The 17,492-nt window shown below is 38.4% G+C and overlaps 1 protein-coding gene and 1 long non-coding RNA gene across 6 annotated transcripts in view; one reads left to right on the forward strand and one right to left on the reverse strand.

Annotated features, from left to right (window-relative positions):
• Window positions 1–17,492, reverse strand: part of ZNF516 (zinc finger protein 516) — a 99,018-nt gene that overhangs the window by 49,543 nt on the left and 31,983 nt on the right. For 2 of the 5 annotated variants that reach the window (XM_075585497.1, XM_075585496.1), the window contains exons 2-3: window positions 16,241–16,355; window positions 7,641–7,746 (exon numbers count right to left, since the gene is read on the reverse strand). The exons of 1 other annotated variant lie outside the window; for it this stretch is intronic. The gene's annotated coding sequence lies outside the window, so the exon portion shown is untranslated. The remainder of the gene's footprint in view (window positions 1–7,640; window positions 7,747–16,240; window positions 16,356–17,492) is intronic. 2 more of the 5 variants (XM_075585495.1, XM_075585494.1) reach the window with 1 other exon arrangement.
• The window catches only part of LOC142486952 (uncharacterized), a 56,667-nt gene that overhangs the window by 24,314 nt on the left and 14,861 nt on the right, over window positions 1–17,492 (forward strand). The gene's annotated exons all lie outside the window — the stretch shown is intronic.

Consider the following 17,492-nt stretch of genomic DNA (forward strand, 5'->3'; position numbering starts at 1 on the left):
CAGGTCTGCAACCCCGCCTTTCACCATTATTACCCAGCACACAGCACTTCCACTGCAGCAAGGGATTCTGGGAAATGACATGCAAATGAGCACACAGTGCCACTTTTTGCTTCAAAAACCATTTTTAACATGGTTCCCTATAGGCTTAAGCTTGCTGCATGGTCACAGCTTTGAGCACAGCCAGTGTTAAGGTGCATACCCAGAAAACCACCCACAGACAGCTGTTTCGACCTTAATGGGTCTCATCAGTGTGGGGTTGATTAACTGGCTAAGCAAAGAAGCTAAAGGATGGGGTTTACCATACTGAGTTAAGTTATGGTGAGTAAAAAAAGTGACAAAAACCCTCCACAGCAAAGCAAATATGCAAATGTAAATACAACTGTATGCTCATCTGCATGTCTTAGGTAGGTCTGCAACCCCGCCTTTCACCATTATCACCCAGTACACAGCACTTCCACTGCAGCAAGGGATCATTTCCCAGAATCCCTTGCTGCAGTGGAAGTGCTGTGTGATAATGGTGAAAGGCGGGGTTGGCGACCTGCCTAAGACATGCAGATGAGCATACAGTTGTATTTACATTTGCTTTGGAGGGTTTTTGTCACTTTTTTTACTCACCATAACTTAACTCAGTGTGTGTGTACACACACACACACACACACACACACACACACACACACACACACACACACACACACACACACACACACACACACACACACACACACACACACACACACACACACACACACACACACACACACACACACCTTGCTAGAGTAACTAATAAAAATTGTCTCAATACTCAAAAATACATGCACACACAAACTATATCCCCCAACAGAACTAAAATGCTTCCCTGCAGTCTAATTGTAATAGCAATCCAATGGAGATAAAAGGAACCTATATGTGAGGAACAGGACTGGAAAATATGGTAAATGTATAGTAGGAATGGGATGCATCATACACTAAGTACAGAAATATGTCAAACATTATATATAGCACAGGGATGGGGACCTTAAATGATGGAAAGAAAATGATTAAAACCAATGTTATTACTGCCTAAGGAAGATGACCAAACTGTACTAAAAGCATTAGTTGCAATGATCATTTTTAAATTTTTTGATCCAGAATATAAATGACTGATCTTACTTTTTTTCCCTTTCTTTTTTTTCCCATAGATGCATCCATACAGGTTCAGATTGTAATTGTCAATTATTTAAGTGCATATCAAAAAATATGGTTAGATTTTTGGGATTTGTAAATATTAAAATATATGTAGCAGGTGACAATACTTCCCCACAAAATATCCCATTACAACACACAAGTTTCCATAATGTTGGTGCAGAATAGCACAACATACCCCACCGAAAGGGAACAAGGAAGCCTGCTACATCTATATTTATCAAGATAATCTCGGTGTTAACCGTTTGAATTTCAAATTGAAAGCCATGGGCTTAGCAACGTCATAAACCTCCACTGACTTGCAATGTTCAGTTACCCCAAATGTAAAAAAAATGCTACATTGTTTGTGTTTGAAAAATTAAACATTGGTCTTAAAGTGAATTCTGCTAAATAAACACCACCCATTATCACATCAGAGATACATTATTATGAAAGAGGTGTAGGAGACGCATGGTAAACCTTGGTACGGTATTATTAACTGCTGTGAACATAATATGGCTAGAGGTAATGATCTCATTTTGTACCGTTGCTATCCATTTTGTATACAATGACATACACAGCTTGATCATCTTTCACTTTCATACAATAAATTAATCAATAATTAAATTGTAATAGGTATGCTTTCATGTGTATTTTTTTCTAAAACCGAGTCTCCAGGAGTTCCCTATTGGATGTACAGTTATAACACTTCACATAAACCAACCTATCTGCTCCTTATTATAGAAATGTGCCTTTTCCTGCATATTGTCATGTGCGTGACAAAGTGCACACTGAACCCACAGCAGGTTTCCCAAGCATTTCCATTTTAAGTGAATAGGTATTCCAATAATAAGTGTTACCTTAACTCTGGGGTGCGCAATTCCAGTCCTCAAGATCTCCCAATAGGTCAGGTCTTCAGGATATCCCTGCTTCAGCACAGGTGGCTCAATCAGTCCCGGTTTCAGCCTCTGATTGAGCCACCTGTGCTGAAGCTGGGATATCCTTAAAACCTGACCTGTTCGAGGCGGATGGGGGGGGGGGGGGTGGAAACCGAGGACTGGAGCCGAGCACCCTGCCTTAACGGATAGCTACTAAATACTATTTTAAAAGGTGGGCAGTATGCTTTACACTGGAAGCAAAATATATATATATATATATATATATATATATATATAAAAAAAAAAGCACATATCAACATCTTCTATTATTAATACCAGACTGTGTACTGCCACATTTGGAAGCACAATCCAACGCAACGAGCCATAAACACAGTTAAACATTACCAAACAAAAAAGGTCTCTGGATAGAAGCACTACAGTATTAGCTTTTTGTACCCGCAAATATTACTCATGCTGCAACTAGCAATTAACTTTCACAGTAAAAAAAACGCTTTTGTGGATCAAAACAGTAGGGACATCACACAAGAAAAGAATGGGAATGGTGCACATTCAGTGTTGTTCTAATCATTTCCCTTTAACCTCCTTTCGTGCTATAGATGCATACAACATACCCAGTTTGTGTCAGTCATTCCAAGTACCGCCAATATTAAAGGAGTTAATGTGACCTAGATATCACAAATGTGTCTACCTCTACGGACTGCACGGTGTATCAGCAGCTTACCGAAGGAGATCTAAATCACTGTAGTTTTACACAGAACAATTCTTGACAAGCACATTATGTAACTTCATTTTAAGCCTACCTTGCCTTTGTTTCCCAACATACCTGTGATTATGATACAGCCTGGATGAGCTTGCAGTAATGGCTAAGCGTCGGCAAATGTACTGCAACATTTTTCAAAACCTAGACACCACTTCCTGGTGCTTCAGGGCTGTATATTATCAGAGACATGAGACAACAGCACTGATCCGTACTGAAGCACAATGTCACATGTACAGGCAAAGATCAGCTCAAAATCAGTCCTTGGACAAAACAAACAGGTGTAGAAAGAAATAATTGTTTCACACAATGAATTTATTTTGTGTTGTAAATAGCCCCAGATATAGATAGATCTTTCCACAATACAGATATATCTTTCTAGGATATAGAGATATAAATATAACACACACAAATACAAAAATGTCCACGGCACTCAAATACATTTCTCTGTATATTTTTTTCTAATTTAACTCATCATAAGATACAAACAAGAAAGGGTGAGCAACGTTTAGTAAAAAAAAAAAAAAAAAGACTGTTTTTGGCTCGAAACATTGATTTACTTTTCTTGTTTGTATCTCATGATGTGTTAAATACATTTTTCTAATTTGAGTGCTGTGGACATTTAATATGTTGGTATTGTTTTGATCCGGAGAGGTGAACACGGATCGCCCAGCGAGCACCTATTCTACAGCTACGTTCTTTATTGTTTTACTCTATCTCCAGGAGTGCTTTCACCAAATGTAGTAAGTGTGAATGCACATATGTAGCACACACACAAAATCTAGCATAGGGGTGGCCAGCGTCGGCATTTAGAATGCCCAGCCCAATGAAGGAGTAAAAAAAAAAAAAGGAATGAACATACATTTTGAAAATGAACACAAATCAATTTAAATAATTAAAAATTACAAGTTGTTCCACATATTTGTTTTGTGATCAGATGTTTTTAACAAAGTTCATTGCTGAAAACAAGGACAGATCTGTTTTGACAGACTTATGTGAGCGATGTCTGCTTCTGTTAACCTCGAAAATCAATCCCAATATTTAGAAACTGGAAACTATAATACAAGTTGAGAAATCACAGAGACATTTTAAATTCAGATTTGTCTCTTTTTTCCATACGAGGATTTCAAGTTTTTTTTCTTTTCTTCTCAATAAAAAAAAAAATGTTTGTAACATTTGTATATTTTTGTTATTTGTTTCAACCGGATGTAGGGGGGCAGTAGGACGGTGGCCCGCCCAAACATTTGTGCCCATTTATTGGCACGCCTGGAAAAAAAAAGAAGGCTGGCCACCCCTGGTCTAGCATCTTTTAATTTAATTAATGGTATCTTTGGAACTACTTTACGCCCTGACCCCTGGGTGGCGCTCCTCAACAGACCCATTCAGGACTTCTCATATGCCACTCGCAACCTGGTAAAACACATTGCCACAGGCAAACACTGATGCATGCGTAGCCGCTCAGTGGAAAGCCCGTTTAACCTCCGAGTATCATTCAGATTAAATGTAGCAGATAATATTCATGGAGAGACTGACTGAAGTTTCTTGTCGGACAGGTGTCCTAGCTTCCCAAAGTTTGAGACCAGTGGTTAGGATTTTTCAATGACCCCTCCCTGATGCTCAGAGTAAGCAGAGTCCATACGTAATTTGGGGAGTTTGAGAGATAGATACAAGTACTGAAGGAGAAGAAATCCCCTCCCACTTTTTTGAAGATCCTATTTACAATTTGTATGTACTCCCTGAAGTTAACTTCCCTGGTCTTTATGCTGTACCCCAACCTAAAACAGCACTATAAATACTACATACACACACACGGTAAAAGTATTTAACTACATTCTTTGAGTACTGAGGAAAAGGCGATTGAATATTCTTTTTGACATTATTTGAAATTCATACTTAATGAGTTTTATATTTTAGCAACTCAGAACTTGACTAAAGAAGCATTGATTTGTTTTCAATAAAAATGTCAAGAAATTCCAAGTTCCATTCTAAGGGCCCGCCGTATAGTGAAAATCGCTGGAAAGCGGAACAGGCGATTTTCAGCTACGCTCATGCGCAATCCTGAATTTTCCCTCTTGCGCAACCCGGCATTTTCCCTCTTGCACAACCCGGCATTTTCCCTCTTGTACGCATGCACAACCCGGCATTTTCCCTCTTGCACGCATGCACAACCCGGCATTTTCCCTCTTGCACAACCCGGCATTTCCCCCCTTGTGCGTGCGGGACCTATGTTCTGCGCACGCAAGCTACGTTCTGCGCATGCGTGCCGTCGGCAAAGCCTCGGAGGATACATGGCGACCCCCTTCTCGGTGCCGCCGTATCAGCGGATCGCCGAGAAGTGGGGCCCTGGTGTGTGTGTGTATATATATGTATATGTATATGTATATACATATACAGTGGTCAACAAATAACCAAAAAATCTACTCGCCGAACAAAAAAAAATCTACTCGCCACCTAGTACCACACGTGTGCTGCTTGGGCCAATAGGAGCTCGCCACGATGTTAAATCCACTCGCAAATGTATAGGTTTGTCGAACAATAAATATATATATATATATATATATATATTGTTCGACAAACCTATACATACATATATACACATTATATATATATATATATATATATATATATATATATATATATATATATATATATATATACATATACACACACACACACACAGTAGATAGAGCGCAAGAGACTTTTTTTTTTATTAAATATATATATATGTTTGCATTGACTTCAGTTTTTATTCTTAAATATCACATTTGTGCCACCTTAATTATAACGGTTTCAATTGCAGTATACACAATTTTTTGTCAACATTATATATCACTAAAAATATTAACATTCAATCAGTTATATACACTTCACATATGAGCAATGTATCGCTGAGATAGATAGATAGATAGATAGATAGATAGATAGATAGATAGATAGATAGATAGATAGATAGATAGATAGGATATATATATATATATATATATATATATATATATATACACACACACACACATACACATACATACATACACACACACACAGTAAAAATCCTATGTACAATGCTGCGTCCCGCGTGCCAAACTGTAATTGTGAAGCGCTTTGAGTCCCATGGGAGAAAAGTGCTATATGAAATAAAGTTATTATTTTAGTACTTATTCAAAATGAGAAAAATGTGAAAAAATGGAAGAGAAATATAAAGAAATCACTTTAATTCACGGAGAACAAAGTTGCCTACATTTTAGGAAGCAGAATAGCAAACAGTCTGAAACGCCGTTTGCTGCTCAAGCCCTTGCTCCCCAACACAAACAGAATCCCTGGTCTCCTGGTAAATTTGCTCAGTCTGAATGTTGTGAATAGACCTGCAGTACATTGCTAGGAGACCGATAAGGATTCTGGAAGACTGTGCACAGCCTCACTGCTATACCAGTAAATTGTAAACAAGGCAAATGAGATGAACCCTTTCCCACTACAGTGACAATTTAGTGGTTTAGCGTTAAAAACTACCTGTGTTTCCAAACGTAGGCGTTTGTCTGCTAGCAAGAGTAACATCTGGCTACTTTCTCAATAAGCCACTGGGCGCATAATGTAGTGGTTTGTCTTGAACTTAAATATACAAAGTTCTTAGTTCAATTCTTACCAGTTCTGTAGAACCCACACAAGCAAAACAATACAGGCTTAGTATTTCAGCGATATGTACAGTAATATAATGTGTGGATTTCTGTGTATCTTGGTACGTGTCCATCAGTATATATCACTGTATTTATTAGTGTTTGTGTTTAGAATAAGCATATCTGTACGTGTGTTTGCGTGTGCGTGCATTTGTGGACCAGTGTGTGTTAATGAATTGGTGTAGTGGGGTTAAAGAGAATCAGATTCTGGCAGCAGCAGGTATAGATGCAAGAGAGCACGGTTAACCCGTGTGCTACAAATGCCTTTCTGATCCCTTTAGCAGCAAGAGAGGTACATTTCTGCTTACAAAATATAGGTGCCTGGCTACCCTGTGACCACTCGACTGGAGCCTCAGCTTACTAAACTATGTTAATGGACACTTCTACCTTTGAGGCTGTGATATAGAACAGAGTGGTAGAAATGAATGGCTAGTATTGAATTACAGAGATGGCTCAGGGTGGTTGACTGAATTACTATTGTAAAGCACTTAGTGACTGAAGGGCACTCTTTACAAAGAAAGTGATTGTTTGTTACATATAAATATAATTATTGTATATTTTGTCCCAGATATTATTTTATTTATAGTGCACCATCATTTACAAGTAAAAGGTCAGGAAAGGTAGCCATGTAAGTTCCAATTATGTTCATATATACACAATGCTCACACTAAAATACCATAAGTGTGTAAAAAAGAACTGTATACACACCCCAACATTAAAATCAAGAATGACAGAGCATACCATACCACACAGAAATCTCTACTCAAGAAAGAAAATGTGTGAGACATATGATGATATGAAGGCAGCCACCTTTTCAAGAGAGTCATCCATGGTCTTTACTTCATGAATGGCCATGGATGATGGATTGCCAAAGTCACCTCTTTAAGTAGTTAAAAAGGTCACCATCCACTGCCACAGTTTATTTCTAATTGAACAGACAAGAAGCATGGTGCTGCAGAGGTAATCTTCAAATGCAATTAAACTCACTGTTCTCTAAAAGACCTCATGCACCCAATGTACTGAAAACATGTCATTCCGCTGACCTCACATGTATGTTTGAAATGATAACAATGAAAGTAGTGGGTGAAAAGTGTATTAAATGAAATCACTGAACTCCCATCTAATTATTCAGAACTATAAATTACGGCCACATACCTACAAAATGAACTTGTTCTATCTTCATCTGGCTCCCCTGACACATTTCTACCATAAGATTTTGTAACGCACAAACCTGAAGCGGTAGTCTACACGGTTTCAATTTCTAATGTGGGAGAAAAAAAATATTCAGAGCACCCGGCAAAATAATACATATTCGATCACTTTTTGGCAATGGCTTTAAAAAAGTACTACAAAGTAGTAATCCTTCTTTCTATGTAATCAGTTGTAATTGCAACTGTTGTTTTCCTTTGTGTAATGCCACTCTGCATAATGTCACTATTGTAACACAGTGAACCCAAGTGATTTAGAACGGCTCCAGACAGCAGTGATTGTGGAGAATATATAGATAAATTGTAAGGTGAAATAGAAATATTCTAAACCTTCACAGGGAATATGTACAGATTCCCTTATAAACAGTATTGGTATCCAGGGTTTGAAGGGAGCGATGGTTAAGGAACACCCCAAAAAAGAAGATAAAAAAATGATGAAGCAGCAAGTTCACACACTTATGAATAAGGTAAATCTTGGCTCTAATGAATTGCCTACTTACAACAGGTAAGTGGAATAACTGCATATACTATTTATTGTAACACAGGACATTTGTGAAAATTAAATATTAATTTCAATGCATTTTTCCTGGTGACAATTGTTTTAATAAACTTTCTGTGGGCCATTGGTGGCATAATTCCACCTCTTCTGCACAGAAATAAACATCTATTTTTAAACACAGAATTAGGATAACCAGCCTCAACAGAAACATGCTGGGGATAGAGGATTCTTCTGCCTACATAACAATTAATTTGCTTTCAGTATACACATGATCCATTGAATATTATAAAGCAGAACAACAGCTTTCCTTCACATCTCTATTTTAAAGAAACTAGGACATTCACTGATACAGACTATTTATTGCATGTGATCTTTAAAGCATAGACTTTGTCACTTCAAATAATGATAGCATTTCTCCTCTGCTGTTCATGAGACATTGGAACAATGCGTACTCACTTACGATAACATAGCTAACCAGATTTCTTTGTAGGCTTAAGCTGTTCAAGCAGAACAACCCCCTGCCATTCTGAATCCTTGTGTTTCAGGCAATTGTACCTACTCTCTGTGACCTTGCCCAACTGCAGAATCGGAGATGTTTATTAATCAAACTGGGGCCTGAACAATAACACAGCACATTGTAGGTCAAAAGGAATAGTGTGTGCCATATTGTACAACTATACAGTGTGCGTGGAGGCAGAAACAGAGCAAATGTGTCTCTCAGTCCACCAGAATAAAATGGCAAAGTTTAAAAGCTACATCAAAACTATTTTATGGGAATAAAAGTTAAAATCCAGATGATTTTTCACTAAACTGAACACTTTAAATTAAAAGTATGAGATCAAAATAACCAACAGCAGCAGGTGTGACCTTCAGCCAAAGTATTTAATGAAGTTGAATAAAAATAATGAAACGTTTATTTAAATGTGCAGTCACACATAGCCGAATACGCTGAAGCAACAGTAAATGCAAAGCACTCAAGCCATGTCGCAACCTTTCCTCAAATGTTTCACAATTAGATATATGCTAGTTCAAGTCTGAAAGCTTTGGGAACAACACAAACATAAGTATCCCATAATATACAACACATTCTGCTATTAAGGGGCTTATGTAAGGAAGGAGACACATGTATAATTATACACATACAAGCACACACGGCACCTATAACATTTTGACTGCTGTATGGTCTGCAATTCATTGTTGCAAGCCATGCCATCAGCAAAGGGTTTAACAATGGCTCTTTAATTCTGCAAGCACTGTTTCTGCTATACAACTAAATCCTGTTACACAACAAATAAGCATGGATTACTGCATGACTGGGTGATTCAATATAAGGTGTTTTGAAACTCCTTTCTCCCTCACATTTTCTGTTTTAAGCAAGTGTTGCTTGTATTAGGACGAATAAGGAAACATTGCATACATACAAAAACAGATGCAATTTCAGCTTAACGGTGCAGTTCCCACAATATGACCTATTTTTTATTTATTTTTCTTTCAAATGAGCTCTATGTGATGCCTTTTAAAGCAGATTACCAAACTTAATTTTACTAGCCGTTTTTTTATATATATTTTAATTTTACTAAAAAAAAAAGAAGAAGCCCAAAGCAGTGTAGTGATCACATGATCATCCCTTCCTCCACTTCACCGGGCAGAGCAAAGTGGTTATCCATGCAGACATCAAGGGGGTCTTTCAGATGTATTTATTTTATCCTAATCATCTCAGATAAGGTTCATCAAGGTCTACTAGACTGAACAAAAGCAAAGGTAGAAGTATAACCTTTAATGGGCTGGTGGTTAAAGCGATTGCAAGCTTTTAGCACTTCAGGCGATATTTACCTGCTGAGATAGATACCATACACATTTTAAGTTATGGTGGGTGAAAAAGGCAACAAAAAACCTCCACCATTAGCATATAGCCAATAAAGAATATCATTTGTGAGCACATTCACATTTCTTAAGACAGGTCTTCAACCCTGCCTTTCACCATTATGACCTAGCATACAGTGCTTCCACTGCAGCAAGGGATTCTGGGAAATGACATGCAAATGAGCACACGTGTCACCTTTTGCATGAAATCCATTTTTACATGGAACCCTTACAAGCAAATGCTCTGCTGTTCACACAGCTTTTAAAGCACAGCATGGGATTAGATGGATAGGACACACAGATAGATAGATAGATAGATAGATAGATAGATAGATAGATAGATAGATAGATAGATAGATAGATAGCCTATCTATCAGCTAACAGTACCACCCTCTATCTGAGGTCCACTAATGTTACTTCATGAGAGTTCAGCAGTCATATTCAATTTAGATTTTGATTTTATTTTGTAAGAATAATAATTTAAAAACAGGTAAATTTGTAATTAATATTTTTGTTTTATTTTTTAACAGTGGGCATGGACAAAACAGATACCCAACAGTATTGTGAAGAAATATTTAAACAATAAAATAAGCATGCATTAGAAACTGAACCTTTAAAACATCATCCTGTGCTAGCTCTAACCCCAATACAATTCACATCTCCTTTCCAGTTAACATCCAATGATACTATTCCCATTGAATACAATAGTAAACAAGTACATTGCCGTTACAAAATGCATCCCCTTCTTTTGCATAAAATTGCTACAATTCCTTTAATGTCATATAATGATTTTAACTGAGAAGTGTGTCTGTCTCAAAAAGAATAGGCCAATAAATATTCTTATGTTTCTAGGCAGCTAACAAATTATTAGTTCAAAAAGCTGTGTGATTTAGGAAAAGAATGTGAGGAAGAAAGAAAAAGCGAGCTTTTGGGTCAAAGGCAGCAAAACATCCTACATACATGAATACTGGGTAAAATATTTTTTTCAAGAAAACGCATTTCTACTGAAATGTTTCTAGTATGACCAAAGATCAGAAAGGATGGAATTGGGTTACATGAGGAATTTAGCAATATGGTTTCCTTGTGGTCTGCTACGGCTCAAGGGTTCTAGAGTAAAGGTGTCTTAAATAAAATAGACAACCATTTCACTTCCAGTACCATCAACTGGCCTGAGCATTTTTCTGTTGAAGGTTCAAATCAATGCTGCTGATGGAAGTCCGGTGAAACCTGCAACCTGCAGTGTAGTCAGAAGCCGAGCATATTATATTATACAAAAAAATGAAAGATACAGAAATCAGAGCCGAGGGTCTTTTTTCATTTTTTTTAATATCCAAATCAGGTTTATATTAACCAACTCCATGGCTTTTAAAACAAAATGGTGTATGAATTAGACAAACGATGAGTAATTAAGAGTAAGGGTACATGCAAAAGTAAGTGAAGTCCTGGTTTTATCAGCTAAATTAAAGAATTAGAATCAGGTGTTTAAGTAATTAGGTAGATGTTCAGGTGAGTGTTTGGGAGGCTCCACCCTATATTAAGATCAGAAATGTTGTGAGTTTGGTCTTCAACAAACAAGTGTGTGGAAACGCGTCATGCCACGATCAAAAAGAAATCTCTCTCAGGACCTCAGAAAAGCAGTATTGATGCTCAACCTACTAGAATGAGTTACAAAACCATTTCTAAGGATTTGGGGCTTCACCAATCCACTGTCCGACAGTCTACAAATGGAGAAAGTTCAAAACCACAGTCACTTTACCCAGAAGTTGACGTCCTAACAACATTTCTCCAAGAACAAACTGGCAAATCATCCAGGAAGTCACAAAGAACCACAGAGTAACATCCAAGGAACTGTAGGCCACTCTCACCTTGGCTAATGCGAGTGTTCATGACTCAAGTATCAGAAAAAAAAACTGACAAATGGCGTCCGTGGAAGAATAGCTAGGAGCAAACCACTGCTCTCTAAAAAGAACATTGCTGCCCATCTGACGTTTGCCAAAGAACACACAGATGAGCCACAAGACTTTTGGAACAATGTTCTATGGACGGATGAGTCTCAAAGGTAGAACTTTTTGGCCTCAATGAGAAACGTTATGTTTGGTTTTTGCCAAACACTGTATTAGAAAAGAAGAACCTCATCCTACTCGACAAGTATGGTGGTGGAAAGTATGATGGTTTGCTGCCCCAGGACCTGGACAGCTTGCCATCATTGATACAACCATGAATTCTGCATCATCAGATTATAGAGGAGAATTTCAGGCCATCCGTCCCATGAGCTGCAGCTGAAGAAAAAGTGGGTCATGCAGCAAGGCACTGATCCTAAACATACAAGCAGATCTACAAAAGAATGGCTGCAGAAGACGTTTTCCAAATTTTAGAATGGTCTAATCAAAGTCTAAACCTAAACCCCATTGAAATGTTGTGGCGGGACCTGAAGCGAACTGTCCATGCAAGGAAGCCCTCAAATGTCATTTAGTTGAAGCAGTTCTGTAAGGAGGAATGGGCAAAAATTCCTCAAAACTGACGTGAGAGACTGACCAGCAATTACAGGAAACCAGGCACTGAATCTAAAAGGTGCACATACTTTTTCATACATGGATATTGAAAAAGTATCATGTTTTTGTGTCATTTGTTTGATCATGTTATTTGTATCTATTATTAGGACTTAGATTAAGATCTAATAACATTTTAGGTTTAAAATATGTGAAAATCCTAGGGGGTTCACAAACTCTCGCCACAGTACACACACACACACACACACACACACACACACACAAATAACTAAATGATCTGCAACAAAGTCGTTATTTACCATCATGAGCTCAAGAAAAAGGTTGTAACCAAGTGGGATTACACTTTCTTTAAATTATAGCACCTTCTACAGCATAAACAAGCTATATCTAGCTACATGGCATCGCCTGAAAGGGGGAACATCTTTTCTCACTCCATCAGTGGAAACTCATGACCCATGAAGTATAACAACATTTTGAAGTAGCCACATGGGAAGTCAGTTGTGAAAACGCAAACGTGAGTCCAGTCCTACTCCTCATCCAGCAACTGAGAAAAAAAGCTAGAGAAGCAGGAGTGTTTCCAGCACCAATCTGAGAGATTTGTCAGACTTGTCAACAACCTGTCTGCTGTCCTTCATGAGGAGCCACGGGTCACGTGTATTATAAACCCAGAACGCTATGTTTTAGCAACAATGCTAGATCCACAATTCAAAAAAGAAACTACTCTCCTTTCATGACATCAATGGGGAAATGTGTCAGAAAACAGTACGATCGACGTCGGTTGATATAGAATAAGACCCTTCGTGTTGAGGTTTAGTGTAACCAAGAGGGATAAGAGACATTAACAAAGATATTCTGTATTTTACCATACATTGCACCATCTTTGAAGTTACACTTACATTGTAGATAATATAAGAAAAGGAAGGACGTCCTCGTCGCCGACTAGCACCAATGGTGTTGAAAACTTGGGATATTTTGTCATAACTTTCTTAATTATTTTGGGTTTGACAGTTCTATTATTGTTTTTAGCATTTTTTTCCCCCCACTCTGTGTTTTAGCATGGTGAAAATATATCAAGGTGGCCTCAATCTATCCTGTCAGTGTGGTATACTATGTGCTGCCTAGGGAAAAATATAATGCATAAGGTAAGTACAAGTACTTGAGAAGAAGTTCCCTCTGTGGCGCACCAAAGTAGATATGGGTAATGTTACTAATTTTAAATAAAACTTTAATTAGACTTCAACCCATAATGGTTGATAAGTTCAGATACCTAGCTATGGACTTGTATATATAATTTTATAAACATACTCTGTATTAGGATGCCATTCATTTTAGAGTGAAGTCTAATTAAAGTTTTATTTTAAATTAGTAACATTACCCATATCTACTTCGGTGCGCACCAGAGGGAACTTTTTCTCAGGTACCTTTTGCATTATATTAGCATGGTCTTACTTATTTGTATTTATCGATTACATCTTTCCTGTCTTGCATTCAAATATTTTCTGGGCAAGCTACCCATCTACCTGAACAAGCTCCTCATCCCTACCACATGCAGCCCTTATCTGGTATCTGACTCAAAAAGACTGTTCATGGTCCCAAGGGTCAGCAAAGGATCCGGCCGCTCCTCCTTCTCTTACCGTGCACCCCACAACTGGAAGAGTCTACCGGAGACTAACAGCCGCCACCAGTCTAAGTTGTTTCAAAACTAAAGCGGTCTCACATTTGAATCTGGTCTGTAACTGTTATATACACCTATAATATATATTATAGGATAAAGCTGGTAAATTCCGGGCATTATTGAAGTCCCTGCTCTCAGATTGGATAATGCCCGGAATTTTGACCAATCTGTAATGGCTTGGATTTTTTGGCACCCAGCCAAGTTTTTCAGCCAACCAGCTTTCAGTTCTCATTCACAAAGAGTGAGATTTGCTCTTAGACAGGGGAGCTGATTGGACAGAAGGCACCAGCAAGGCACTCACTCCTCCCCCTCCCTGCAGAGAGCTCTGCACATGAGAGTGAGGGGAAAGGTTTCTGTGTTGTGTGTTTTGTGAGTGTAAAGGGGCCAGCAGAGTGTTTTATTAGTGTGTGTCTTCTGTTGGTGTGTGTTTTGTGGGTGTAGAGGAGGCAGCAGAGTCTTGTTGGTGTGTTTCTGTGTTGTTGGTGTAGAGGGGGAGCTGCAGTGTGTGTTTTGTGGATGTAGAGGTGGCAGAGTCTGTTTTGTTGATTTGTGTATATCTCTGCAGTGTGTGTTTTGTGGGTGGAGGAGGGGTGCAGAGTGTTGTGTGTGTCTTCAGTGTGTATTTTGTGGGTGGAGGAGGGGTGCAGAGTGTTTTGTGTATGTGTGTGTGTGCACTGTGTGGGTTTACATGGGGGCAGCAGTGGGTGTAGAGGGGGGCTGCTGGTGTGTGTTTTATGGATGTAGAGGGAGCAGCAGTGTATTTTGTTGGTGTGTGTGTGTAGATGGTGGAGGAGGGCTGCAGAGTGTGTTTTGGTGTGTGTGTGTGTCTCAGCAGTGTGTTTCGTGTGTAATGGGGGGGCTGCTGCGTGTGTTTTGTGAGTGTAGAGGAGGGGGGCTGCACAATGTGTAGGGGGACTGCAGAGTGTGTTTGTGTATATAGAGGGGGGGTTGCAGAGTGTGAGTGAGTGTGAGTGTGTATATATATATTTATATATATCTGTAATAAAAATAGGCAGATGGCACAATGGTGATTGTGCCAGTTTTTTCTTCTAATACACGTCTTTTGATATTCCTGAGTGTGCTGTCTCTTCCTTGCTTTGAGGCCCTGGGATTCTGGATCTACCTGGTAAGGAGTCTATTTATATATACTGTTTATATCTGTAAGTATGTACAATTTCCTTTTAATAAACTTGCAGTCAAAGCATAAGAATGGAGACAATCATGCTGATAAAAATCAATGACTACAAAAATGTATCTTTATGAAAATTTTAAAAATAAATAAAAATAAGCCTACATGTATCCTATGATAGTAATAATAGCAATCCCCTCAGAACAGGGCATTACTGGCCAATAATGCTCTGGCTGGGTTAAAGTCCCTCGGCTTTGCCTCGGGCCTTCAACTCTTCCAGCCAGGGCATTATTGGCCAGTAATACCCTGTTCTCTGGGTATTAGTACTTAAATGTAGCCAGGTTCCCTCTCCCTTACCTCCGCCTGGGTTATTATTACTTAATTATCTCTAACTGTGCATGCAATGTCTTGTATATAATGTATACCCTGTTCACTTATGTAACTATGTATTCGTAACCATGTATTATTTGTCATCATAACTCTATGCTCAGGACATACTTGAAAACGAGAGTTAACTCTCAATGTATCACTTCCTGGTAAAATATTTCATAAATAAACAAATATTTTGAGTTTTCTGTAAAACGGCAAAAACACAAAAATATTTTTTTTTAAATTAAACCACCAGTAGAAGTGCCCAATCCTTAGAGATAAAGGCATTAATACCCACACCAAATATACAAGATTTACAAATATTTCCAGGCTAAACTTGTCAAAATGATTCAAGATACTTTACTGTACCTACTACAATATACATAAAAAATGGGAAACCATTTGAAACACAAAGATTGTCATTTCTATCATTCAGTAACCAAGTATTTGTCTAACACTGCGATAAGTTTAAAATGAAATTCAAAGAATGATGTAAACTGACCTTAACTGTGCGTAGACGTTGTAAAGTTCACTTTATTCATTTTCGGTCCATTCATGATACAAAGAAAGAGCAACTGCTCCCAAGAAGGGATTTGCAGGGATCCTTAGGCTGAATCCTGAAATCACATCAATATAATTAGTTTCATGCAAGGGTTCAACATGTGTAAATTAAGACTTACAATACAAAAAGTTCCTCTATTTCCCCCAAATTATAACCTAAGGCAGGGGTGCGCAAACTGGGGGGGGAGGGGCAGCAAGATTTTTCTAAGAGACGAGGGACATACGGCGGTTACATGGGCCCTGCGCTCTTCCCCAAGGCATTTAAATAAAATGCAGAGGAGCGTGTGCGAGGCCTCTGTTACTCACTTACCTGGTCTCCGGCGGCGACATTTCACATGTCGCACTGCCATGGCAACGTGATGTCAGAAAACGCCAGACACCAGGTAAGAGGGGGGGGGAGAGGTTTACGAGCAAGCAGGGTGGCGCAGACAGGAAAGTTTGAGCACCCCTAACCTAAGGCTTTAAATATTATTGTTTTAATAAGAAGAATTTAATCACACAATTTAAATAATAATGTAGTGACAAAGTAATAGGCAAATAACAATTACTAAAGCAGAAACGGTGTTTCTAAGGCTTGGCTTCTTTAGTACAAACCTCGTCTGTACAACGATTTAAAGCTCTTTATAGTGATTGTTCTATTGCAAAATCTTATTACTAATGCATAGCTTTCACCCTTAATGAGTATGACAATATTTTGTGACCCATAACAATTAGGCGAGGGGTGGCCCACTCCAGTCCTCAAGGGCCACCAACAGGTCAGGGTTTAAGCATATCCCTGCTACAGCACAGGTGGCTCAGTCAACAGCTGTGCCACTTGTGCTGAAGCAGGGATATCCTTAAAACCTGACCTGTTGGTGGCCCTTGAGGACTGGAGTTGGCAACCCCCAAATTAGGTATTTAACAGCAAAGCCAATCTGCTTGACAAAGTGTATATAATTAGACATTTATTATAACATTAACATTAACCTCATTTGCCAAAAGCCCCTCCTGTGTAACATTAGAACACTTGTCAGGTCATTTCACAGCCTAATACATTTTTAGATTCTTCCAACAAAAGGCCACACATCCTCAATGGGAAATCCTGCGTTGCTCACAAAGATCATTTTTTGTTTTTTTTTGTAAACTACATAATGCTATAATGAAATTGCCTTCCTCAAACAGATTGCAGTAATGTGCAACAGTGACACATTCTT

Source organism: Ascaphus truei, chromosome 2, assembly GCF_040206685.1.
Source record: "Ascaphus truei isolate aAscTru1 chromosome 2, aAscTru1.hap1, whole genome shotgun sequence".
Taxonomy (NCBI): domain Eukaryota; kingdom Metazoa; phylum Chordata; class Amphibia; order Anura; family Ascaphidae; genus Ascaphus; species Ascaphus truei.